Raw genomic sequence first — 26,481 nt, forward strand, 5'->3', positions numbered from 1 at the left:
GCCACCGGTGACCCCGCCCGACGCCCGTCGCTTTTGTCAGGAAAAGCCTTAAAGGGGCCGCGGCCGCGCGATGGCGGCGTTGAGGTGTGTTGTGTAGCCCTGCTGGGAGCGGGGGCTGTAGCGGCAGTCTTGGCCCCGGCAGCGCTGCTCCGGCCGCCTACGGGCTCAGCGAGAGCAATGTTCGCTAGGCGGGCTCCGCGTGGGGCTGGAGAACCGCTGGGGACCGCGGCGAGCCCAGAAGCTCGCGCTCGGTCCCGCAGAGCGGCGAGTGGCGGGGCGGCAGCGCCCGCCCAGCAGAGGCTGCTGTGGCAGCGCTGTCCCTGCGGCGGCTGTTCCACCGAGCAAGCGGAATCCTTCCTGCCCTGGCCGTCTGCTTGGCTTTCCCTGGTCGATTTTTCAGGGGAACTGCCCGCCGCCTCCGTGTCTCACTGGGTCCCCGTGTCCTCGGGGATGGCGGCAGTTACTAGTTCCGTTGCGACCCTGGCCTGCCCGGGTCCCGTTCCCAGCGCAGGTGTCAGGGCAGCTCACGCCCGCTCGTCTGCGGCTCCGCGGGAAGCCTCGCGAGCACTTCCGCGGGAAATGCCCCGCGCGGGCAGCAGGGGGCGCTCGCCGGCCCGACCCGGCCAGCACGGGCGGTCCCGGGGCGCGCGGCCCGGACCGTGAGGGAGGCGCGGCTGAGGAAAGGAAGGAGGAGAGCAGACAAGTGCAGGTTTGTGGTTTCGATGAACTGGGGCACACTGTTAACTAATGGTGAGACTTCACTGTGGTTTTTATTCTGGGCACATGCTGGTGACGGTGGCTTGCGCTGAACTGTACCTGCTCAAAGACTTCTTCCAAGTACTTTGCTATACTTCTGTTGATCTGGACTCGAAGACTGCGACTTATTGTTTCTGTGGATAACCTGTGTATGCTTATCTTAAGTTTAAATTGTCCCGTTTGTATATATGTGTTTAGGAGAAAGTAGTCCTTTTTTCTTTTTTTTCTTTTAATTCTGGTCTGTTGATGTACATCCACACCGATAGTGCAAATATCCCTGGATGTTATAATGAATGGATATAAAGGACAAAGTTGTCTTAAAAATGTCTTACACAGACTGTTGGCTTCAGTAGGACGAACTCCTGCAGTGCCTCCATGGTGGAACATGAGGAATAATAGATGTTTGGCTTTTTTAGTTATTTATGCCTGAGAATTTTTGATCCAGGAAGAGGTCTTTCTGACATTCCCTGCAGATGTTACCCAGTGGTCCCTGTACTTCTATCAGCAGTCCAGGTTTTATTCCGTTAGATAATTTAGGAGTTAGTTCATGTGCATGTAATGGTACGGAATTTTTCTCTCTTACTGTTAAATAGCTTTACCTATGGCCTTTTTTCACTAAAACCCCACTGCCTTAAGTTTCTCATTGTTCTACTGATGAAAATGTTTGGTAATGGTGTCACAATAGTTTCTGTTCTGAGTGGAGGACAGAGGAAATTGAATTCTGCACCGACAGTTACATTCCCGTTTCTCACCTTTCTTTGCAACCACCTCACAGTTCCGTAGGCATGTGTAAACCACTTTTTGCAATTTGCTAAGTGTCCCAAAGACTAACTTCTAAGTAATCTTGGACACTCTGATTGGTTAATACTAGTTAATAACAAGTTTGCTAAAAAAAGCCAGCTCAGGTAGTATTAAAAGATGCTTTAAACTTCTATTGTACCCAGTTCTGGAGATGGATAGCAGACTGGTCTGTATTTAATAAATGAAATGTCTGAATTCTATGAAAAAAAGAATAGCATGGACTTTCATTCATGATACTACCTTTCATTCAAGGATTCTCTTTGCAGAGGGGAATCCTAGAGATACTGGATGTCCTTTGATTAAAGTTGTCCTATTTCTAGCTTGCTTTGCAGCCTATACCTTTTCACTGATCTCAGTCCCCTTGATGCTTCCTGTTTTCAACACTTAAATTTTTCAGTTGCCGCTTCTGTTTGTTTTGAGAGAAGAAAAGCATACGTGTAAGCAGCAGCTGGAGAAGAAAAGGGCAAAGTCTCTTTAGGAAGATAGAAAATTACAAAAGTAAAATTTCATACTGAAAGACTAAATGGAAAACAATAGATATTTATTTTTAATATAAAATGTCAGCTAGAGTTCCTGTACAGTCATTCTTTAGATCGTTGTCTTTTTTTTTTTTTAAGCCCACTTCCATAAACAACAACTTTTTTTACTGTAGGTGCTGCTGTATTATTGCTTAATTGTACTTATTTCTGGTAGATGTTCTTGAGCAGGAAGCTTGGGGGTTTTTTTTCCATGCTTTCTGGTAAGCACATAAGGGGCCTCAGTCCCAGCCCAGGTGGTGTGAGAGTGACTGCCTGAGTGGCTCCTGGATGGTCAGACGGGGAAGTTTCCTTAACATACTCTATAAATAAACAATTTTATCAAAAGATCAAGCTATAGCATTTTACCTTTAATAGCTAAAAATGATAGAACAAGCCACAGCAAATGGCACAAAGAAACAAGGAGCTGACTGCTACCATTCTTTCCAGTCCTGGTGAAGCCTACCATCCAAATATGACTGCAAAAGACTGCTGACTTCTAAGCTTACCAATACAAATACACAACAGCTATAGATACGGACAATATTTAGTTATTTTTCAGGAGTTCCTCTTTGGTCCTGACAAACAAGATTTGGCCACAACAATCCACGAATCTCATCTTGGCAGTGCAACACGGTGTGCCTGGAGATTGACTCAGTGGGCGTAGGGCCACAGTGGTCTGTGCTGCAGTACATCAGATCACCCAGGACTGGCTCCTTCCACAGTCAGCCTGTCTGATCTAATTTAATTACCTTACCTTGGTGCCTTTGCTAAGTAATTAATAAACTTTACCTTGTGCAAGGACCAGTTCAGAAGCCCTTATGAGGTAGGGTATAACAGCTCAAGTGGAGCACTGTGCTATACTATTCACATGGCCTCTAATTGTTTTGAAGAGACACCTCAACCTGCAAAACACTGTGTGAATGCATCCAATAGTTGGCAGGCCACTTAGCTTTGTCATAAAGACAACATTTATCTATATAGTGAGATGAGCACAACAGAAAAATAACACTGAAAAAGAAAAAAACGTGGTAGACAAAGGTGAGTCTGTTCTTGTGAAGGATGAAGAGGGACTTCAGCAATGCTGCAGACCCTAATGCTGCACATAGGTAGATTCCAAGAAATTCTCCCAAACTGTCATTATGCTCAACATAATGTGTTGTGTGAGATACTGTGCCTAAAGGGCATAAAAGCACAGCTGAGCCAGTCAGCTGATAGCAAGCCCTCTGGCTCTGTAAGAAAGGAGATGGGATGCAACAGGGTAGACTGGGATTTGAGTCAACTCCTCTGCTGATGTGCCCAGCATCCTGTTCCAGTGGAACACCTCTCGACACTGCCCTAAAAGCATACAGTCTAACGGACTGAGCTCTGGGTATTTCACCACTAAAGCTTGGCTTCCTGATGACCAGTTTACATGCACAGTTCACATGCCTGAGAGCAAGAATGAACTCAGTTTGGGAGGACCGCATTACAATGTCTCTACAGCAGCAGGACGGATGTAACATTTCTGCAAGGCATTCAGATATTACAGAATGGATGGTAAAAACCAGATGTGACTGTGGCCATTTCTGGGAAACAAAAGTGTGAACAACCAGCTATTTTTAATTTATCGAGTTCCATTCCAGTCTAAGCTGCTACAGACTGTGTCGATATTTGTGTCCTTTTTTGATCTCTTCCCTCACTCAGCTTATGCTTATGTGCTGAAAAAATCTGAGCACATGATTACCCCATCCAGGCAACATGCCTTTGAAATGGCTTTTTAATCTAGACTCTCCACTCCCTGACAGACTGAATTTTGCAGTATGTCTGTATTCGCTGTCTAGACACTTGAATATGCTAACCTCTAATTTAGCTCTCCTTTACTGACCCATGAATTTCCTCCCTGCTGTGGGTCTTCTGGCTAAACTGGAAATGCAACACACTCATTCTGCCCTATACCTGGCTGGTGCAACTGCATTCATACAAATCTGACCAGTGAAGTATGTACATGTTCCTCATTTACAGAAATGAGGAATCCTTACACTAAAAGTTTTGTAGCACTCTCCTAACCCTGGTCCCTTCTTTGCAGTCTCCAAACTCAAAGACCAGCATAGTCCTTTCCTGAAAGGGATACATCTGCAGAGACAAGGACATGATCTTGTAAGCAGAAATAAAGAATTTCGTACCCAGTTATGCAGACAGAAAACAATGGAAGAGTCTGACTGAAATATGAAAGGGAATGCAACATACAGATGTATTCCAAAAGCAGCCATACTGCCTCAAATCCCAAGGTCCACCTAACCCAATATTGCCCTAGTATGGGGAAAAAACGGAGATAAATGTTTAGAGCAGTGGGCAACATCCTCTCACAATTCCCGGAAGTCTGATGCAAGGCACTTTCTCTATAGCCTTGTGGATTTTTCTCTGTGACTAGTTTTTGAATAAATGGCATTTGCAGCATTCAGACAGAGATGTAATCAATGTACACAGACTAGAACTCACAAAAGCCATACTGTATATCCACTTTTAGATAGTATGTTTGCGTCACAAACCACTTCCATATGCCTGAAGCATAAAAGATTTGCTATCTGTGTCAGTTTCTAGAGATGGCTTAAGAGGCAAATTAGCATTATCCAATTGCTTTAAAGTCTTGTAGAGGGACAGTTCACACAAAGACTGAGTAATGGCTCCTGTTCCAAGCTGAAATGCAGTATCAGGTCTGTACAGTTGTATAATACCTTAGCATTGTATGTAACCCTTGTAATGCAGGATTCTGCACTGCTAATTTCAGAATATCCTTAAACTCGTTGTCTCTCCCCCCTCCCTGCACACCTATGCTTCTCTATCCCACAGCAAGTACCACAGTATACCATACAGCATGCCCCATACAGTAAGAACCGAAGTATAAAGTTTGAAAGCTTGTAATTTAGACAATATGATTCTTCCACTTGTGTACCAGCACATCAGTTTACAACTCCTGCATCACAGTCTATGACTTGCTGTCAGTTCAGTGAGACTACAGCAATTCTAATGCGTCCCATATGTGTTGTGGTTTTCCCCTCAAATTAATATGCTCAAATTGATTTCCCTCACTTTAGGGTGATAGATGTTCAAAACTTATGTAACTAAGAATTTTATTCTCTACCTAGTTTGTTTACATTATCCTAACACATAGATCACTAGAGAAAGAGAGTACCACCAGACTCCTTAACCTGAACATTCATATGTAGATTCACTCTCTCAGGCTATCACAAAATAAAAGTAACTGAATAAGATAAAATGCAACCACATAAGGATTGCACACAGTTTAACTCCTACTGTGCACATCTTGATTCTGGTTGAGATAAAGACTGTGATTTTTGTGAAAGAGCCACAAGATAACTAATTTCGTTTGGAAGTCAGTATCCAAGCCAAAGCCAACGTGTTGAATTTAAAGCATTAATTAAATTCTTTTAAGGATCAGGACGTCTGAGACTCTGCTGTGGGAAACCTGGGGTGGAACCTGTGAGGAAATCTGGTTTGACTGTGTCGGTGCGGGGGTGCAGCTGCAAAGGGGCTTTGGTTCCAGCTCAGGTAGTGTGACATTAATCTATCAAATAATGATACAATTTAAGACTTCTCATGATGGAAAGATTTATTCACAGATCATCTTCTGCTTTGTTTTTTGCTAGATTTGCTTTCCCAAGCAAAGTCTTACTAAAGGGTTGATAAAGGCTACATTTGAAATAACTAGGGACAGAAGATCTTGGATCTGCAGAAGCAGCTCTGGAGTGCAGCAGAAGTGTATCCACACCACTCTCATTCACCTAACTAGTCGTGCAAAAACTAACACCACAGTATGCAACTTACACTTTGTTTACCTCTCTTCAGGAAAGCTTTTCCTTTCTAATGCTTGACCACAATTAACTTTTCTAGTCATTAACAAGGCCAAAAAGAGGAGTGTCTAAGCTACTCATTCCCTTTCAGGTAACCGTACAGGAGGTGTCAAAATCTGATGTGTTTTTAATGTCTGTTTATGAATGATATCTTTCATTCCAGAGCCTAATGCTCGTTACCTGAGTGCCTATTTGTGCCTAATAATAAAACACTAATTTTTCGAGAACTGAAGTTCTACAGAACCTAATGATTTTGCCGGGGAGATAGATTAATCAACAATTGTTGTTTCAGGTCTTAGAATGAAATAGCTGATAAATATTTTAAATATTTATTTAGAAATCTTTTAAGAAGTTGTCTCTAGTCCCCTTTCTCTAGTTAAGATTATATATGTGATCTATAACCTTTACGAGATTTAGAGTAAAAACTAAGGTCATACCTTTAAACATTTCAGGTTGCCTCAAAACATTTCAAATTGAACATCTCAAAAATTGAGGCATGAGAATAGCTTTTCACTCTTACACATATGTAATATGAATTTGTACATATACCTGCATGTGTGTGTACAAGACAGGTCTTAACTGTGCTTGTGCATAGCAGCATTGGCTACAAGCAGAGAAGAAGGGGGAAAAACTGATGTGATCACAATAATTCTCAAGCTTTTACATACCATTTTGCAATCTTTTGCATCCCCCTTTTTTCCTTGGTGTTTGATTTACTAACTTGACCCACCAGCCTGGTGTATTTGGACAGAAAATAAGCTTACTCTTGTGCTCGCTCCCAACACCTACACAGTTCTTGTTTCAAGGCACTGAAAATACTGCAGAGTGAGCTCCTGTGCATGGTTCATACTTCTGAACCTTGTGGCAGTTGGAATTTCCAGCTGTTGCCAGTGCAATTGGGTGGGAAAAGCAAAGCTGGGGATATATTAACTGGCTGTTAGTGGAAATCCTGACAGGCAGACACCTTTGCACATAATTACATTAAAATAAGCTACTTGAATGCTTATATTCTTATGAGAGCACTCCTACATGACAAACATTTGATATTTTATGTGTATTGGTTCTACTGTGAAGTCTGTGGGGGAAAAAAAAAGATTTAAAGGTGAAGCAGTATTTATTAATACTGTAGGAATAATAATCTGCTTTTAGGAGTGAAAAACATGACACATAACCTTTTGAGTGCCTTGGTATGCTGTTCAGTATCCTCAAACCTCACATAAACATTGCTAAGATTATAAAAATATAAATTAAGGGAACAGCCTGATTCCGTGTGTTTCCCTACTCTTCCCCCTGCCTCCACAGAAGAACCTCCACCGAAAAATACTTTGTCCTCTAATATACCACATTGCAGAATAAGTACATTGCAGAATAATTCATGGGAATTTTGAGCAACTAAATAGCTTGAGTTTTTAGTACATATTTAATTACTTAAATTATATGGTGTTTGTTTTGTCATGAGTATCACCTTCTAAGCGTGAATGTCTTAGTCGAATATGTAACCTTTAGTCAGCTTGGAGACATTTGATGTTTATATTTTTAGTAAGGATTTGTGGTAATGAGGTGGAGCTGTTGAAAGTAGATATGAACAGTAAAGTATGATCAAACTTAGTTTGCTGTTGAGCTTAAAATATAGAGAGAAAAAAAGTATTTCTGTTGCATGACTGGAAATAGCTCTACAGGGAGAGCAGTGTGGAAAAGTCTAGGTGGTGAGGCTGCACCTGCGTGGCCTGGGACATGGCCAAAACCCTAAATCCTCAACTCTAGAAATTGCTGTCATCTTGAGGCCGCACTCTCTTCCACTCTCTGCAGGGTCACTGCGGGTTTGGGTGCTGGTATTTGTTGAGGGAAACGCCTTCTCTTCCTTCTGGGATCTGCTGAGTGTGTTTCTGGGCTGAGGGCAGAGCACACAGTCCTCAGTGAGTCCCTGCTGCAGCTTGTGTGACCTACTCATGCAGCCCACAGCATCTGCAGACTTTGCTGGGAAGGGGCTGGGAGGTGGCAGTGACAGGGGAGGTGGCCTTGGCATGGAAACGCCTCTCTTGTCCTGTTCCTGGATTGCTGAGTGTTTGTTCTCTCTCCATTGCCTGTGCTTCCTCCTTTGCCATTCCTACATGCTCATGAACACAGGAAAAATAATTTTCTTTGTAATTTAGCACCTGGGAATCCTATCCCTAATAAACTTTAGCATTTCCAGGAAGTCATAGGTACTTCTCTTTAAAATATAATGAGTTTGTCTTTGTTTTCTCCTTCTCTAATTGGTGCTTTCCATTCTAATAAACCAACACCCACAAACTATGCAGCCACATGATCTTTTCAGGTAATACAAATCGTCATTTCCAGTTCAATAGACTCAGTTAATTGTGCAAACCTGCAACACACCCATAAAGTAGCTATCAGGTTTGTTATGCAATGATGAATCATGAAGGAAATGTGGAGTGTAATTAAATACAGTGATGCAAAGATAGTAGTATGAAGCCAAAATCAAAGTATAAGTGATAATCATCTGTATTAAATGTTTGTTTCTGCATGTTGTTTTCAGAAATTACTTAAATTATAAGTTATCTGGCTGCTGCACACATGCTTGGCATATGTTTTGACAAGTTAAAAAATGACCTGCAAACCTGTAAATAAGCTGAACCAAATCTGCTATCAAAATAGTCTTTTGAGGAAGGAAAAGTATGTGGCTCAATCTCAGACTTGGCATGCAGGCGCTTTCTAATTCTGATGTGATTTCCCAGGTATTCTGGTCTTGTTGGAACCAATAGTTTCAAAGTAAAGCCTCCATGAAGCTTTTGTTATTAAATGATTTCTAGTAATACAGGCCTTTTTTCCAAGTTACTTTGCTTTTCCACACTCTAGCAGGGAAAGATGACATCTGTATATTGATGGAGAACTTTAGGCTTACAGAGAGGACAGGTTTTTTGCTGATGAGTTAATGATTTCTCTTAAATACTCTTTTTATAACTTTGAAAATAAGCATCACACACGGAAATGCTCACATGCGGAGACCTGGCGACACATTACTCTGTAAATATATTATTTTGTCTTTTTCCCAAGCTACTCACTGTATACGTGAGTATTTACTTATTTACTTGCCTAACATACACAACTAATGCTGATTCTAACCTCTGGCACAGCTGTGGTAAGTATGTTAAGAATCGTTTTTCTTGTCTGTCAGATGGCACTGTGTTCCAGTGCAGCAGCTGACAGCAGTTCAGCAGCATTGTCTCCTGAGTCAGGTGGCTGGCTCCCAAAAGGCAGCCCACATTTCAATGGAAAAGAAAGATAATCCAGAAAGATGTGTAGTGAAAGTAACATCCTTTCTGAATCTTGTGTGTGCATGTGAATATCGAGACAGTGCACTAACTGAAGTTCTGAATATGAGTCTTTTGTTTGGCTGTGAATCCAATTCCATTTGTGTGTGGGAATAAACATGAGAAATGCCCTTATGGGTCAGACAAACAGTCCATCTAGGCCAGTAATCGAACTCCTGTCGGAGCAATAGGAAAGTCTACTTTGAGGAAAGCTTGCAAGCCTAGTTGCTTTTGTGGTCCAGTCGTCCTGTGCTCCCTCAGAAGCCACAGCTGTCCCTACCTGGTCCTGTATTTTCTGGCTACAGATCAGTTTTTCCATGCATTTGTCTGGTCCCATTTTGAACCTGCTGAGTGTGGCTGCCTCCACAGCTGCTGCTGGTGGTAGCAGGATCTGTGAGTTTCCTGCTCACAAGTGTAAAGAAATGTTTTCTTTTATCCGCTCTAACCCAATTTGCCGCTATTTTCTTCAGGAGCCCCTGCTTCTCCAATTACAGGATCTGGCTTGTTTAACGTCTTTATGAGTTTTGTTAACCTGGCTCATAATCCTTCCAGTCTCCTGTACCCTTTCTCTGCTCCTTATGGAAATTGCAACCCTGTTGGTCTCTCCTCACAAGCTCCTGTTCCTTTCATTTTTGGCTGCTGCCCCAACTTGAGCCACTGGTGTAGGGCTGTTGGGCATGACTTGGCTGTCTCTTTTCTGAGTTGTAACTGCTAGTTCTCAGTTCAGCATTGCGTGGGCCTGGCTTACATTGATTTTCCATAGAGGCATTAGCTTGTGTTATCTGCATTGAAGCTCCTCTGCTTCCTAAAGCAAGCAGAGGCCATAGGAGTTACTTTCTCTGCAGTGTAGAGTAGTCAATGTAGTCAGTGTATTGACTTTAAAATGTTAACACCATTCCTATCAAGTTGATGTACACTGATAGTTTTGATGTATATTTTGCTTTTACAGAAATTTCTCTGAGAAATGGCAACAGCCATTACTTGTTTGTAATTATTGTGTTATTGGTTGGAAGGAAAGAAAATTAATTTATTTACTTTTTTGTTCAACTCCTTCAAGTATAAAAGTATATACCTCTGCTAGAGGGAGCAGCCAGCTGATTACTTTGAAGTACAGTGCATTAGGATGCTGTTCCTTCTGCTGGGGTGGAGCACCAGGGCTTCTCAAGTGCTGAGCGGGACCATGACTGCCACCTTTCAACAGTCAGCAAGTCAGATGTTTTCAGACTTTTTAGTTTTCTTACTGGGCAAATTTCCAGGATTTGGTGGAGGATAGACTTTATGATTTAAGGCTTGGAGGTTCTTAGAATGAGTTGATTATGGGTTATTTTAAAACAAACACACAGTCTAAGGAACGCGTGGCTTTAAGCAGTGTGTGTTTCAGTGAAGTCACCTGCAAAGGTGCCCCTTCAGGGCAGTGCGAGCTCATGGTGGCTCTGAGGGACTGGTCCAGCATGGCCTGTGTCTCTGTGTCCAAGGAAGGAGGAGGAGGAAGAGGGCCTGGAGTATGGAAGCCAATCATCAGCCTATTATCTGTGACAGAACACTAGAGCCAACTGCTGAATCCCTAACAGATAGTGGACAAAAGGAGAAGGTTTCTCTGCCCCATTTCTAATGTGTTTTATTTCCATGTTTGCTAGTGGCTTCTGTTGGAAGCAGTACACAGGTATGGAATTGAGTAAGGTGTTCTGTGTTATATAAAACAAATCATGTTTGTTGTAAACCAAAATTTATAGTAGAACATTAGAACACATTGCCAGGTAGGGTTAAACTGGTTTTTGAGTAGGCAACCCTACTGTAGGGTGCTCAAGAAGAATAATGTTGGCAAGTGTCCCAGGGATAGTGCCTTCCCTACCTGTTTGCTTGCTAAGGAATTGCTGGTGGTACCCGGCATATCTCCTAGTGCCCTTCAATACATGCTTTGAAATTGCCATGCATAGTTAGGACATATTAGACTCAGCCTAGTTAAGTGAGCTTATTTTAAGCTTTCCCTTTGACTCTCTGATGTTGCATGGATAGCGGAAGTCTGCACCTGTATTGGTCTGTAATTCACTTCAATACCAGGTGGCTGGGCCAGACTGGAGCAGGGCTTTGCATCTTGCCTCAGAGCTCCAGGATGCTGTGATTCTCCAGGTATTTTTGCTATATGGCATTTTCAGAAGCCACTTTGCTTGTTTTAAAATGAAGATGCCTAAGAATATTCTATGCCATAAAAATTATGTCAAGCATATTTAATAACTTTAATTTACAGTTTCTTGGAAATTACTGCAACTGTTCCATTGCTATCCGTACTTGAGAGAAGCTGGAGCAGCTTGCTTGTACATCAGATTCTGGTAGCTTGCATTTATTTTGTAAAGAAGATATCAACAAGGTTATTTGGCAAACGAGCAGGAAGAAGTGTCACGAGAGTCATTATTTCTTGGTGTCAAAGTGAAAGGGTTGACTTGATAGTTTGTCCTGATAGCTGAGTAACTCTGAGTCACCTGAAGTAAGACTTGACTGCTGTAGTCAAGGTAGCTGGGATATCCCAGTCTGTGATCTTTTTTGTTGTCGTTTAAATCCTTTTCCCCTTGGGTGGGGGTGGGGAAGCAGTCTGTCAGGACTTTCCTCACATTACGATTAATTCACTTGGAATTCCTTCAGGGATGGCTTACACAGCTGGAGTACATCTGCCATCTGCCCAAAGTTCTGTAGAAATTAGCACATGCCACAGGAGTCGTGGTAGTATTGTCTCACAGTAGAAGTTGTGGCTTCATCTGCACTGCTATGTCTGGTAGTCTCCAGAGCAGGAACTGAAAACAAAGTATTTGCTGTTCGTGGTGTCTGCTTATGAGAGATTTTTTGTGACACCCTGGGGAATGCTTTGGAACGAAAAAGAATGGACTCCAGTGCTGCTTGTGGATGCAGTTACCTGCAGAGTGGAAAAGTGCTGGGCATCCTTCATCTTGCACCAAGGAATTCGAGCAGAAAAGGTGACATGGAATCTGTCTTTGCATGCACCTCCAGGCATCCTTATTGCTGAGAAGTTGTAAGGAGTAAACTGATGAGAGAATGACAGCACAACATTGCAGGAGGATTTCTAAGCAAAAGGCAGAAAGCTGTTTGAAGCATAGGGCATGCTGTGTTGAAGGTGAGAAGTCAAGGGCGAACGAAAGGAATGAGGAGGCAAGTAGGAGTCAGATGAGAGCAGGGGTTTGAGAAGATGAGTATGCCACTATGAAAGTTAGAAAACTAAAGGAGGAAATTCTCAGAAGAATTTCTGTGGTTGAAAAGACCATTTTATCAGCAGCAACTGGATGTGTGTAAAGGGGAGGACCTCCTCACAGTGAAGCAGTCTAGCATTAAAACCAGCAGCTCCGAGGGGTTGTGCAGTCCCTGCGCAACTTGGAGGGTTTCAAGACCAGACTGAATCAAGCCCTGAGCAACTTGGTCTGACCTAATAGCTGGTCATCCTTCCTGGAGAAGGATGTTGGACTAGAGACCTCCTGAGGTCTCTCCCACTGTAAATTGTCATACAATCCAATTTGTTCTAAGCACAAGAAAACAGAAAGCTTTAGGAGCACCTTTGACCAGCCTGCTCAAATTCCGTTTTTCCAGATGTGACCCAACCCAGAATACATGTGCATTGTTTGCTTCTATGATACTTAAAACCAGCACAATGTTTAACTTTTCAAAAGTTCCCTTTTAAAAATGCTAGCATGATGAATTGCATGTATTATTGTAAGGGGTTTTTTATGGCAGATGAAGCTCTCTTAAAATTTCTTCCCAAATATAGGAAGAAGATATCTTCCCAAATAAGGAGATAAGGGCAGAAAGTCTGAACAGCTGCCGTGTTTAAAGACAATGAGTTTCCCAACTGCCAGACCCAGCTGCTGATAATGTGTCCCAGGAATTTGTTTGAATACTTAGTTTAACTTTTATTTTTTTTAGTCAGCTAAAAAAATGTGGCATGGCTGAAGAAATGTTTATAAACATCTCAAGTTACCACGAAGTTGGAGGATTCTCTGTCTGGAAATAAGTCTGTTCAAACACCCTGGATTTCTGCGCATGTGTAAGCCTGCAGACTCTTACTTGGACAAATAGTAGGAGAGAAAAGGACATTGTTCACTTCGCTGTTGTTTGAGGTTGAGTCAGGAAGGGTGGAACAGAGTGAGCAGTTGGCCAAAGGTGAGAGTGCTGCTGAGCCCCTCCCGACAAAGGTTGGAGGCTCTTGGCACAGCAGCCTCTGGCCCTGGGGATGCTGGGGAGACTGAGCGCTTGCAAGACACAGCATCTGACTCAGAGTTTGGAAGGGACTGGGCTGGTTGTAGTTGCTGCAGAGCAGTGCGTTAGGCATGCTCAAATGGAAAGTGAAATAAAAAGCTGTATATGAAGTGATCTTTGTTTCTAAGATGTCAAAAGAGCTGCAGTGCATTCTGGCAATCTGGGAGGGAAAAGGTTAAGCCGCAATACTGCATGTAGTGTCACAGTTACAACCTCACCTGGGCCTCTGGCCAACAAAGCTGGTATTTCAGGTTGGATTGGATTCAGAAGAGGCTACTCCTCTTCTTAAGTATGTTAGATCTGACCGCTGTCTCTGAAGAAACTAGACTGCAAAAAAAAAAAAAAAAAAAAGAGAGAAAAGCTGAGCCTAGGTGTCACCTTCAATGCTGCTTTTCTGTGGAAACAGGGAAAATGCAGCTGTACTTCTTCTGTGTTTAACTGACGTGAGATCATGCCATGGGAATTCTTCAGGGCTGCTGCAAATTTGGCTTAGATGGGTTCCAGGGCACTGCCAGCCTTCTGAGGACTCTCACTCCAGTTCTATCAGAGGGGGCAGTCCACAGGAGCTTTGTGTTGGTAGGAGTGCTGAGAGGGAAAGCTGGAACGCTTACTGAGCCACTAGTGGTTCTGGTGGCAAACCATTTCTACTTCTTACTGAGCTAAGAGACTAAGGAAATGGAGAAGTTCTGTAAGGAATAATCAGTGTGAGGTTAATGGTCATCTGTTGTTTTGTTGAAAGTTGACATGGCAAGGTGTACTTCTAATATTTGCCTCCTCCAGTGCTTCCTAAATTGCATTCATGCCTATAAAGGACCAGCAGTGCAAAGATCCTGAGCCGATTTTTATGAAGCTGAAACACTGTCAGGCTAACTGTCTGCATCCTTAAGGATAAGAAAATGGAAGTCCACAAAGCTGCTGTTGAGGAAGAGAAATAGATTTACAGAAACACGAAGCAAAAATTGGAGACGACCAGTGACGGAGAGCCTAGAGTTGCCCTGTCTGAGCAGGAGGTGATGCAAATGACCCAGTGTGTACTGATCAGAGGAGAATTCATAGGTCAGCTGTTTGCCCTTCTCCCTTGTTAGTCTGCTCTCACAGCCTTGTCGCAAACACCAGATATTAGGGCTTTGTAGAAGCTGTAGCTTCACTCGTGACTGAGAGGATGTTGAGAAGCACTGATGTCTCAGCCAAGATGTCAGTGCCTGTCTGAAAGAGTATGTGCAATGCTCTAGTGAGGGTGCTTTGTTCAATAGGGTAAGAAACTGAGATTTTTACCCATTAATATTTGTTCTTTTTTTATTTAAGCTTCTTGACCACTCTCATGTAACTGTATAAATTGTAGAAGCTAGAGAAGCATTAATCTGGGTCTACTGTCCAAATATGCACAATTTCCCAGCTGCATAGATAACAACAGGTTCTTTTTCTTGATTGAACATGCTAATTCCTTTTATTTCCACTACAGATCTAAGAGATCTGTGCCTGTGTTGTTGAAAAGGTAACTCTCTGGGCTTACTGGAGCTGGTGAGTAAAACAGCGCAGCTTGCCTTGCATCCTGGTCTTGTAGGCTTTCAAGTATTTAGCTTTAAAATAAGTAAGTGCATCTTTATGTTCGAATTCAGCAAATACTAAGGTGTTTTCTGCCAGGCATCTTTTATGAAAGCTGCTTGCAATTTTGAGTTAAATTTTTAGTAATTAGAAGTTTAAAATCTCATTATGTTTTGTATGGAGAAGAAAAGAGGAGTATTCTTGGGTCCAGAGAAGGCTTTTCTGCTTTTGGCAGACTAACCATGAAAGGAGGAAGAAGATGCTTCTCCACTTCGAAGTGCAAGCGGTAAGTCGTTTGCTGTCTGCAATATACCTTGAATTCTACATTTGGTTTGGAACTGGAGCTGAATAGGAAGAATAATTGGAAAGAAAGAAGCTGGGGTAGAATTAAAAATTCTTTGCTAATATTTGTGGGTTTGAAGCAGTGATAGAAGCAGCTTCAGCTTCTACTGTTAATCCACAATGCCTTAGTCCTTGAAGAAGCAGCTTTCAGAAACATCTCTCAAGGTGGTAGGTTTTGAAGTTTGCCTTTCTACAGAAGGACTGTCTAAGCCAGTGAAGACTGCGTAATTGGAAAAGTGCTGTTTGTAATTTGGTGGATTTCATGAGGGATTGGAAATTAATTCTGCAGATGCAAAGCGTCTACAGGAAACATAAGACTAGACTGCTTGACTTAGACACTCTAAATGTCTTCAGGTGAAGATTAGCTGGATAAATATCCAATGCAGAATGCATCTGTTTTAATGGACAGAGGTATGTAAACACAGAGGAGCACAGATCAGGAGCACTAGTTGACTGGGGTACACGTTGCTCCAGTGGCATTGACGGGATCTAGTAGGGCCGTAGCCAGCATCACAGATGTGCTTGTATTATGTGCTCAGTTTGGGAGACACTGGCTTTTCATGGAAGAACACGAGGAGGAGGGTTACACAAACCTGTAGGAGATACCAAGTTTCTTTTGTTCTGACTCACAAAGGCAGTGGCAGCCTGTACTTGCTGCTCCCTGACTAATGCAGGGGTTATTCCAGAGCGTTCAAAGAATATTGGAGGTTACTAGTTCAAAGTTTTTATGCATTATGTCATTTTGTTGCAATGACTGACTCATTTGGTCAGTTTATTTGGTAAGTAGGCAGTGGTAAGTGAGGGAACTATAACAGGGTATACCTGCATTGGCTCAGCTGACAACACAGTTTGCTCTCTGTTCTAATGACTTATTGATAAGATTTATCTCCTTTCCCAGAGGCAGAGGAGGATAGCAGTACTTGCAGGCAAGTCTGTGAGTCTCAAATAGAAAATCTCTTGGGCGAGGGGGGTAGTACTTATTTTGTAGTTAAAAAAAACCATTCCATTATTTCCCGAAATCTCATTTTACATGGCTTTGTGTACAGGAAGCAATATCTGTTACCTGTAAAGCAGCATGTTGTCAGTTGCATGGAAAGGGAAAAGGACAACCTAGAAGAATTAATCTTTAGGTGTAACACGCACACTCTGGGGCACATTTGTCCCTAAACATCTCAAATTTTTCTGAGCACAAAATCGGCATAGCATTGTCCAACTAAGACAGTTAAGGACACTTCTAATGTCTTATTTTCCCCTAACTACTGAAGTATTTAATGAGTCTGTCAGTAGCATCAAGAACAGAACGTTGCCTGTCTTAGTAAGGAACACCTGCATCATCAGGAAGACAGTTACCTGGACATATGTTGCTAAAGGATGGGATTCTCATAGGGGAAAGCATGCCTAAGGAAGTAGGAGAATGATACTATGTTGTATTCCTCCAAATAATTTATAAATATATTCACTTTCTCTTATATTCTAATTAGCTATCGTATAAGTACTCAGAATGATGAAACTGAATGTTTGCAGATTTTCAGTAAGACTTTGAAAGAAATAGTGTATAATACAAAGTACTTTTTTTTTTTGTCTTGGGCAGAACTCTTTATGTAGAATATAACTCCATGTTGTGAGTTTGTTCTGCATTCCTACATAGGGGACAACAGACTGTAGACATAAATAAAACCATCCGAAAAGGACTTTTATTTATTTATTTATTTATTTATTTAATTGTAAGCTTGCCCATGATGATACTACCAGCAAATGAGTTTGCTAATGCAAAGTGGCAGATCTCAAAGGGTTCAAGACTCAGGACAGATAGCTATCTCTCTTCCATACTCCTTAATGTGTTAAATCAAGAGGAATACTCCATATTCTGAAGCAAAAAGAAACTGCCTTACTTTTAGGTTTCATTAGGACCTGATGAACTGAGTTTGATTTTGACACATAAAAATACTCCAAATGGAAAATCTTTTTATTGCATTATGTATATTACTTGGCATGTTTCTCTAGATTGCAATAAAGACAGCATCTCAGCAAAGCAACTATAGTTTGGAACCTGTTGTACTGGGGGAATATTAGGTAATATAATATTGTTTCTAAAAGGGTTTGGGCTAATGAGCTGGAATACATTTAACTGGTGGGCTCTTTTCAGTCAGGAGTGGTGGACTTCACTGTTCATAAGACCCACCAAAGTGACGATGGTTTTTCAGGCATAGTGACATTTGTTATGAGCATATCTGTGTTCAAACTTGCTCACCTTTGAGGATCCTGTCCACTGCTCCTGCACAGGAATTGCCTTGCAGGGTGCAGAACTGCATTAATTCATGTGTCATGTATACGCTTCTGTGGGCACATGTTCTCATGTCACCTTTGGTGTCTTCATGAGTGAGTGGAGTTAGGCCTTTGTGAAAAGGGAGGGTAGAGAGATGATTGACAATCTAGGGTCACCTGTATTAGCAAAAAATCAGGCAAATTAGCTTCCTTCAGATGCAATGTGGTATTAGAACTATTTTAATGTGGATTAAAGGAATTGATTTGGTTTGAACTGATATTACCAAGATGCTGTTAAGGAGTTGAAAGACTGTGGGCATTTTAGAGGCTTATCTTATCTACTTGCCTCAGGACCCATCATGCCTTTTGTTGTGTACCCATTAGCTGAAGTAGTCAAAGTCTCTGACCTCTTTGATTTGCAGTCCTTCAGCTTAGACTGTGATTTAGAAAGCTACTTTCCCTGCATGATTTTAGCTTTTGTCAGTCACAAGATCTTTCTCTCAATGTGGAGAGAAATGCTGTTGCAACTGGAGCCCAAAGCTGATTAATATATGGTTATCTGTTTCTTGCACTCTGAAAGCACTCACACAAGCAAGTTTCTCCTGCTGCAGTTTACCCCACCCCTTCTAGAAAATACCCTTTTAAAAAAAGTCTTTGTCTTCTGATTTCTGTAGTAACACAGAAGAGTGAGTCGTTTATTGCTGAAGGATTGGAACATAAGTAGTGTTTACTTTTATGACAGGAAAGCCCTCCCAGCTGCAAAAGCTGGGGTGAAATGATGAACATTTTTCGAGGAAGGAATATTGAAGGGTCTGCAGATAGTATTGAACACCGGTGTTGAACAGAAACATGCACACGGATTCTGCCTGTGTGGTAACAACCATCATGAAATGGGAGACTATTGACTCTATGTTCACCTAAAGTGAAAGCCTGTGTGCTGTTCTTGCAATGAGCTGTGAGAACATCTTGAAGTGTTCACTAAAAGTTATCACTAACAAATGTAAACTTTCCCTGAGTCCAGTGTCGATTTTCAGGATTTTTTTTTATTCCTTCCCTCTTCCTTTGTCAGTTGTATGAATACCTTTATGGTTAAGAACATGTCTTTGCTGTCTAATTTTCTCTTGTTCAAGATTGTCAGGAGCTTTGGGAAACAGTAGAGAAGTAGAGAAGGATGTAGAGATTTCAGTGAGACTAGGAAAGCACAAATTGTCATAACAAGGGGAACAGTGGGGAGAAGCATCCCTGTTTGATGTACAGCAGAGATCAGATGCTGTGTCCAGATTGAGAAGCAGACATCTCGAGATCCTGCTTCTCCAGTCATCCAGGTCAGAACAGAGCATGATCTGTCTACCTGGTGGTGCACATACTCCTTTTCTGTCTATGGAAATGAAGCAGAGATAGAAATTAATTGCTAGCACATGCCAAACTCTTCCTTCAATGTAGGGTCAAGTCATGGCTGAAGCAAACATGCATTGAGACTGAGCCTGTTACAGACTTTGCCTAAACAGAGTTTAAAAAAAGGCTCTTTAGGCTGCCTTGTAGACAGCATGGGAAGGAAAAAAGTAATTAATATTTGTGAAAAAGTTTTTGTGAACGTTTTGTCTTTTGTATATTCTTGCTTTTATTGCCTAGATGTCTAAGCAGGAAGAGAGAATTCACTGTTAACATTGTGATTGAGGATCTTGCATTAATGTGGATATCAGGGAACAATTTGTGGTTTTTTCAATTGCTTGTGATGTCTGTTTTTAATGTGGGAATGCTTGAATTGTCTGCTTTCTCCTTACAGGGACCATTGAGCTTTTTCTTCCATTAGCTAGTGGAGAGGAGTATAGGTAATTTACTTTCAGCAAAGGGTGACCTAGCATATCAAATGACTGTTAAGCACTGAATGTGCTTGAAGAAGGGGAGGAAAAATAAAGAGCTTTGGTTTGGATCATTCTCAGACTTTATTTTCTGGCTCATTTTCTGAGTTTACTCCTTGACTTGGTTTATCAGAGACATGTTCCCAAAAGCTTGCTGTCTAACCAGACACAGTGACACAGAGGTAGGCATTGTTGCTTCAAGGCTGTGATTTTTGATGAACAAATATTTCTTGCCTAAAAGGAAGACAATAACCTAAACATGAAGCATTTTGGTAGCAATTTTGCATTATGCTTTTGTCACTAGTACAGGAAGTGCCTGAGGGGAAGACAAGGCTTCTCCTGGACTTTCCTGTTTTGTGCTTCCTGTGGTCAACTTAAAATACACTCCCAAATTATGTTTAGAAAGTTTTTAAAGAGGCAAGGTTAGCAAGAAATTACTTTGAACTTTACATAGGTGGTTGAGAATCAGCACTCTACATTTCTGTGTTATTGCTACCTCAGTGAAACTCCTGGCTTCTTTTTGGGAACAGGGAATTTCATTGTGAAGAGCAAACTGATAACCATTATTATTTGACAGAGCTTAAAAGCTTTAGTCCCAGGCCGTGGTTGGATACGCAGGAGCTGTGCAAGCTTGATCCAACAGGCACTTCTGCCAACATTGTGCCAGAGTTGGTGCGCACAGCTGTGAACCAGCAGCTTGGAGAGCTGGCCATGCTGTTGGGCCTGTGTGCTGTGAAAGAAAAGCAGTGAGATGGTAGAATTTGTGTCATCGTGTACCAGTTGTATATCCCTGCAGTTCTTCCCTTTGAATTTCTGCAGGTTTATGAACACACTTCTCTGCAGGTACAGACCTCGTGGGATGGGCAATGCAGAGTGAAGCATCAGATGCGTTTCTCAGGTAAGGGTGAGGGCAGAGTGGGTGAACAGGCTCTGGTCTAGTCTTGGCTCCAAGTTCTGCGGAGTCACCTGAGAGCGAAGGCCAAGCCAGTCTCGGTCTCTAGCACCGCACTGTGGTATGCAGGACTCAGCGTATTGGAGCTGCTCAAGCGTTCCCTTTCCTGCTCATTCATTTTGAGTCTAATGCTCTGGGCTCTCGGTTGCTGCAAACCACAAATGCTAAGGGATGGCTTTTCTACAATCTATTTAATTTCTGAAGAACTGATTGACAAGGTGGTTGGTATTTTCTATGTCATAATGTGTACTCCAACTCACATTGCTTATTTTCAGTTCAGTTTGCCTCCAGCTGCAAACATGCCTATGAGAGTATGAAGGTGTATTTCAAAGGCATTGCTAATCCCTCATATATAGCTGTAATTGTAGCAGCTACTTTTTAAAACAGACATTCTCTGGCGATTTGTGCCAAAAGTGTAACCAGACTTGGCTGCTATACTATTAAACACCAGGGTATTTTATCAAAACCGTCGCAATTTACTGCCATTGTGCTGTGGTTACTAAAAGTAAGTAAAAACATACTGTAGTAGTATCATCGTATGAACCTATATTCCACAAACTTCGGAATCTGGAGCACTACATTCCTCCTCTGTGGTTCCTAACCATCTTTTTACTGTCTGAAAAATTAATTCAAGTTTTACTCTGATTTCATCATAGCAGAGGGGAATGACCCCTTAATGGTTTCTGACAGATTAATAAAGAGTTTCCTTGCTGCTGATAAGAAGTAATCCCCATATGAAAACCACTACAGAATCTGTTTTATAGTTGTGCTCATGTCCTTCTGGTCTCTTCTGTGAATGCATGAATAATAAAATTAACTTCTCAGCACACAGCATAGCCATGATTGAGGAACAGTCTTTCATTTCCAGATTCCACCTACATACTATCACAAACCACTTACTGTAAAGAACAGGCATTAAAGGATGAACAGGAGTAAAGCTCTAGGAAATATGAAATTTACTTTTAGCTTGCTTAGAGTGTGCATTGCAGTAAATAACTGTAGCACATGTCTAGGAATTATATACTGTTTGGATGATGTTAACTTTATAGCAGTACTTAGCATCCAGAAAGAAGTTTAACATAGATATGCCTTTATTAGTACTCAGTTAAGTTTCTGAGGGAAAAAAAGCCCAAATATAAAACCTCAAACAAACAAAAAACCAAACCAACCAACAGAACATAAAACCAAACAAAAACCCAAACCGAGCTCATAAGGTGCCTAAAAGCCCTTTACCAGGTGTCAGTAGTATTTTAAAAATATTTTGCCATATTCATTCCTAGGTGTCAGCAACTGATAGATAATATTCATTTTTGTAATAAATAATTTTGAGTGTTTATGCTTGTAAACATAACAGTGTGGGGGTTTATTTATTGGTCTAACATCAGATAACTGTTATTTGCATTCAAGTGTGTGGCAATAGGCTGTTGGAAATACGTCCATCATGTGTGTATAAAAGTAAATATGGCCAGTGAAACAGTGTGTGTGTTTGTCTTCAGCACGCTGAGCCTCACCTCTCTCCTTATCATAATATATTTTTAATCAGTCGACAACAGTGCTTGTGTCACAAAGTAATCAGTCTTAGAAATAGTTTTGGTCTTGAAGGAATCCTGACAAAAGACTCTGAGGTCCACATAGATAGTCTGGAATATGAGTCACTTCCTAATTCTCTGACTCATCCCCATAGATGAACAATTTTATTGACTTCTAAATAATTGCTTATGAATCATCTGAAGGACTGTAAAGGAAGATGTATGGCAATCATTTTCATGCTGGTGCTTTTCTCTGACTGTGGTAGGATATTAGTGAATTGTAATCAAGGGAGAAGAGCAGTTGCATGAACATCTACAGGAGCACTGGGACCTCACAGAGAGTAGAATTCGTACAAACCCTGAAATTTCTTTGCTCTCTTTTTCTTGTTAGATTTTTTGGCTTTGTGTTACCTTTTTATGTTAGCATTTCTTTCCTTGAATCATTAGACTGTTATTCATGTCTCAATTATTACATCTTTGTCCACAATTTGACCCTGTAAAACTTGTTCACTTCCTTATGTCTTAACAGCAGTCTCAGCACAACAGAGTCCAGGCTGCACACCTAGGCTTTGGATCAGAGCCTGAATTTCCAGAGAGCTAGAAGTGGGATCCCTACTGCACTCTTCATTTTAATGGTGTCTGCACTGTAAGATGAGCATGAGATCTCTGTGCTCTGCGGAGGTGGGGTTTCTTCTTTACAAAATATATTTGTTTGTCTGTGCTGCTACTCCTGCATGCTCTCAAATTTCCCTTCTGAGAAGGTTCAAAAGATGAGGGGCAGTGTCCTAATGGAGCACAGCTCATTTCTGACCACCTGTTTTTGTGAGAGCATGAGCCACTACTGTTTACTTGGCGTCATTAAGCTGTAACATTCAGCTCTGAAAACCTGTATTTACAGTCAGCCAAATGAAACACACGTATAAGTATATAAAGCAGAGGGCTCGTCCCTGTGGCTTTTAGAATGAAATATGGTAGTATCTTCTAAAAACCACTGTGGATGTTTGTTCCTGTTTAAATTCTGTGTTAGCCAGGAGACTGAGATACATGCAATTCTTGAGTAAAATGGCAGATATCCAGTGTTCCAAGAAATCTTGCTGACAAATTTTTTATTGTGTCATGGTCTTATCTGAGTCACTTCGAAGAGAAATGAAATATCTTTCGTGTTGTACGTTATCTGTGGTGACACTATGAGCAAAATTCTAAATCTGCTTGTATTATCTCTGTGACAGGAGGTCAGTACTTTTTTTACATATTACGAATTTATGAATGCAGTACCGTAATAGCCCTGTCGCTTCTCAGTTACAAAATAAAACTGAGGGCGATTTGGTGGAATTAGAATGGAATACAGTAATATAATAATAGCAATATAGTAATATTAGTAATATAATAGCACTCTGTATGCTATTACCCATTTGCAAGTCATCAGTGATGGTGTTTCAGTCTCCAAATATAACTTAAAATGCTGTTTGGCTAGGATAGTATGTGATATAAGATAGTTTGTACAGGAAAATGTTTTCTTTGCTTACATGACAGTATTAACGTGGGAATGAAAATCCTACTGACTTGACAAAATATACCCATAGTCATATATGAACTTGGAGATTATTTGAAGACTTCTGACCATTTTGAAGTGAAAAGCCTAGTCTGTCTGATCCGGTCTGGTCTGTAAAAACTTGGTCTTTGCTTAGTCACTTAGAGGAGTCAGGACTTCACTGGTACAGGTTGCTGTGAATGACAAAGCTCTTATCCAGTGACTAGAAGAGTACTTGTGGCCAGAATAGCTGGCCCGGGAATGTTCCCGTCAGCTTTGTGAGGAGGAGTTATGAGTCATCTCCAGGGATTTTCTGTGCATCACTGAGTTATGTGGCCGACTGTTTATAGACTGGACAGTTTTCGAGAAATCTGTGCTTCTCCAGTCAAATCCTGCTGCTGCCTTAGGTCAATGATAGATTTTGTAGTTTCTTTGAGGAGTCTGGGGGTCGAATACATGCTTGTCATCTTGGAAGAATGTACAGGTTGCTCATCCCATGCTTTTAACCAGCTATAGAACAAGTACTATTTACTTTGTGTGAGCAGAAGGTGGAAGGTTTGGTTAATACCTGTCTGCTCCATTAGCTGTGGTGGTGGTTTTTTGTCATTCCCAAACTTCCCTTCCTTCTCCCCAATTTGGGATTTCCCTGTGTATTCTGGAAAAGGTCTGGTGTTTTGGTTTTGAGGTTATAGTCTTTCAGGAAGCTGAAATCTCCCAGACTCTGCAGGGACACCAGTCTCTTCAGGTCCTAGAGTTATTGTTGAACCTGTGAACTGCATGCTGTGCTCAGGAAGAGAAAAAGCAGGAAGGATTTACCTGTCCAAATATAAACTTCTGCTTTGGAGCTGGTTATCTTGGTTTTCTCATCAGTCAGTGGAGAAAAACAGGTGTTGCTGGGGTATGACCTACCCCATCCAAAGCAGTGTCTCAACAGTCATCTGGCTGCTGAGACCATCAGAAACAATGTGGTCCAAATTTCATCAAAGCAGGACTTATTCATGCCAGGGCTAAATAATCCATGTTTTCTTTACAGGCTCAAAGCATCTTTGCCATTAGTTGAAAATTACATTATGTTTATTTGACCCTTGTGTATTTCTTGACAATAATAGCTTGATTACTATTGTGACAGGTTTTCATTGTGTAATCTGTTGTTTCTTTCCCCGTGTTAATTGAACAGAGAAAGAAAATATGCATAGGTTAAGGAAGATTTGGGCTATTTTTAATGGCGTAGGTGGCCAAGTGTCTGTCTGCATGCCTTCATACTTCATCAACTGAGAACAAAACTGCAGGTTATCTGTTCGTAAAAAGTCAAGAATAGCAGTCTCATTCCTGTTAAACAGTTGTTCTTATTTTAACCTTGTGCTGGCAGAGTGCAGTTTCTGAAGGACTCTGAGTCTGAGTAGGGTCTTCACCACTTCAAGCAGAGAGTTTTGTGTTACAGGAAACTCTACATGGCTCTGTCTTTGCTTTAACTCTCATTTTCGGGTGTGCCAAAAAGGATGGTATTCAAGGGTAGTCTCAAGAGAATAATCTTTCTCAATTAGCCAGGCTTGGTGAACAAATCCTGGCAATATTCCTCTTTCAGGATCTCGATAGAATACTCTGACATCTAATGTTTCTTCTAGAATATGGAATCAGACTGGCAGAATTGCTGGAGTGTTAATTTACTACCTGGTGTCTGTCTCCTGGAGAGAAAGGAAAAAAACTGGAAAGCAGTAGTCTCCCACTGGAATCTTGGCTTGAGGTGAATAGATGAATGACAACATCTATGTTCTGCAGTAGGGCTTGTCTGACCTTTCTTTCCTGTTGAGTTGTGAAACAACAAAGTAAACATTTAACTGAATGTGGCAGCCTGAGACAATTGACCCTATTGTAGAAGGAATGCCAGTCCCTTAACTCTGCATAAATTCTCTTTGCTTGCAATGCTAATAGAGCTGTGGTGGAAGAAAGCCAGGCCTTTCATTGGGCAAGATCCAAGTTTAAGCAGAAATACAACTAGTGTGTGCCTTGATCAGTGGAAGTGTCCTGGGTGCAGCAGGGCTACCGAGGATCACCCATGGTCAGAGCCCTTTCAAAAATAGCAAAGGAAATCGATTTGCAGTACTGAAATCTTCAAAGTCCTGCCATGAGGGTTGGTGGGCATGGTTGAATATGACATAATTTTTTTTACTGATAGAGCAATTCCAGAATGGAATTGCTGAGATGTGTTTCTTGTACAAAGAAACTTCAAACTTTTTTCCTTGATCTCATGGCACTGTCATGACTCTTCATTCCAAGCTGAGGTAGATTTCTTAGATCTGTCTCAAGTACAAGAGGTTTAAAGCTGGTATTGTAAAAATAATTTTTTGCTTCTCTAATAAAGAGCTTTGTAGGAGTGACTTCAGGCTTTTTTTTTTTTTGACATACGATAGCATTACTGCTGAACTTTTGGGTTGTCTCCAGCTTCTCCAGAAAAACTACTTGAAAACTGTCAGGATCAAAGATAGAACGTACATACCTACCTACCTACCTATATTTTATATATGTATGTATATATATATATATGAGAAAACCCCTGACCAACCAAAAATCCCTATAAGCCTTTTCTTGAAGAAGAGTATTTAATTCACTACTTCCAAAGGCACAGTATTGGAAAAATGAAGATGATTTGATACTAGTGCTTCTTACTGTGAGGTAATTATTTTGTCATTTGAAATTTGTAAACAATGTCTGGGTTTCTTCCTGAGGATTTTATCCAGCTCACACTTGTTCTTTGCCTTCATAAGTGACTGTGTAAAACTTCAGGTCTCTGTGGTGTCTGATCACAGCAGAGTATCCCATTAATCTTCTCAAGATTTAAATTCTAATGATTTTCTTTTTCAAGATCCACCTGTCAGACAAGTTTTGTTACTTAAAAAATTTAGCTGTGTACAAGTTTGAAGTGTGTGTAGCTTTTCAAGCGAAGTTGCAGAAACC

At 41.3% G+C, this 26,481-nt stretch overlaps 1 protein-coding gene across 2 annotated transcripts in view; it reads left to right on the forward strand.

The window, feature by feature from the left end:
* Window positions 1–589: 589 nt before the first annotated feature.
* The window catches only part of SLC45A1 (solute carrier family 45 member 1), a 58,375-nt gene continuing 32,483 nt past the window's right edge, over window positions 590–26,481 (forward strand). Inside the window, exons 1-4 of one of the 2 annotated variants that reach the window (XM_027668724.1) lie at window positions 590–709; window positions 15,281–15,331; window positions 20,334–20,412; window positions 22,525–22,676. The gene's annotated coding sequence lies outside the window, so the exon portion shown is untranslated. Of the gene's footprint in view, window positions 751–15,280; window positions 15,332–20,333; window positions 20,413–22,524; window positions 22,677–26,481 lie in introns of both variants that reach the window. The other variant, XM_027668726.1, reaches the window with a different exon arrangement.

This window comes from Corapipo altera, unplaced genomic scaffold (genome assembly GCF_003945725.1).
Source record: "Corapipo altera isolate COAL_440 unplaced genomic scaffold, ASM394572v1 304, whole genome shotgun sequence".
NCBI lineage: Eukaryota > Metazoa > Chordata > Aves > Passeriformes > Pipridae > Corapipo > Corapipo altera.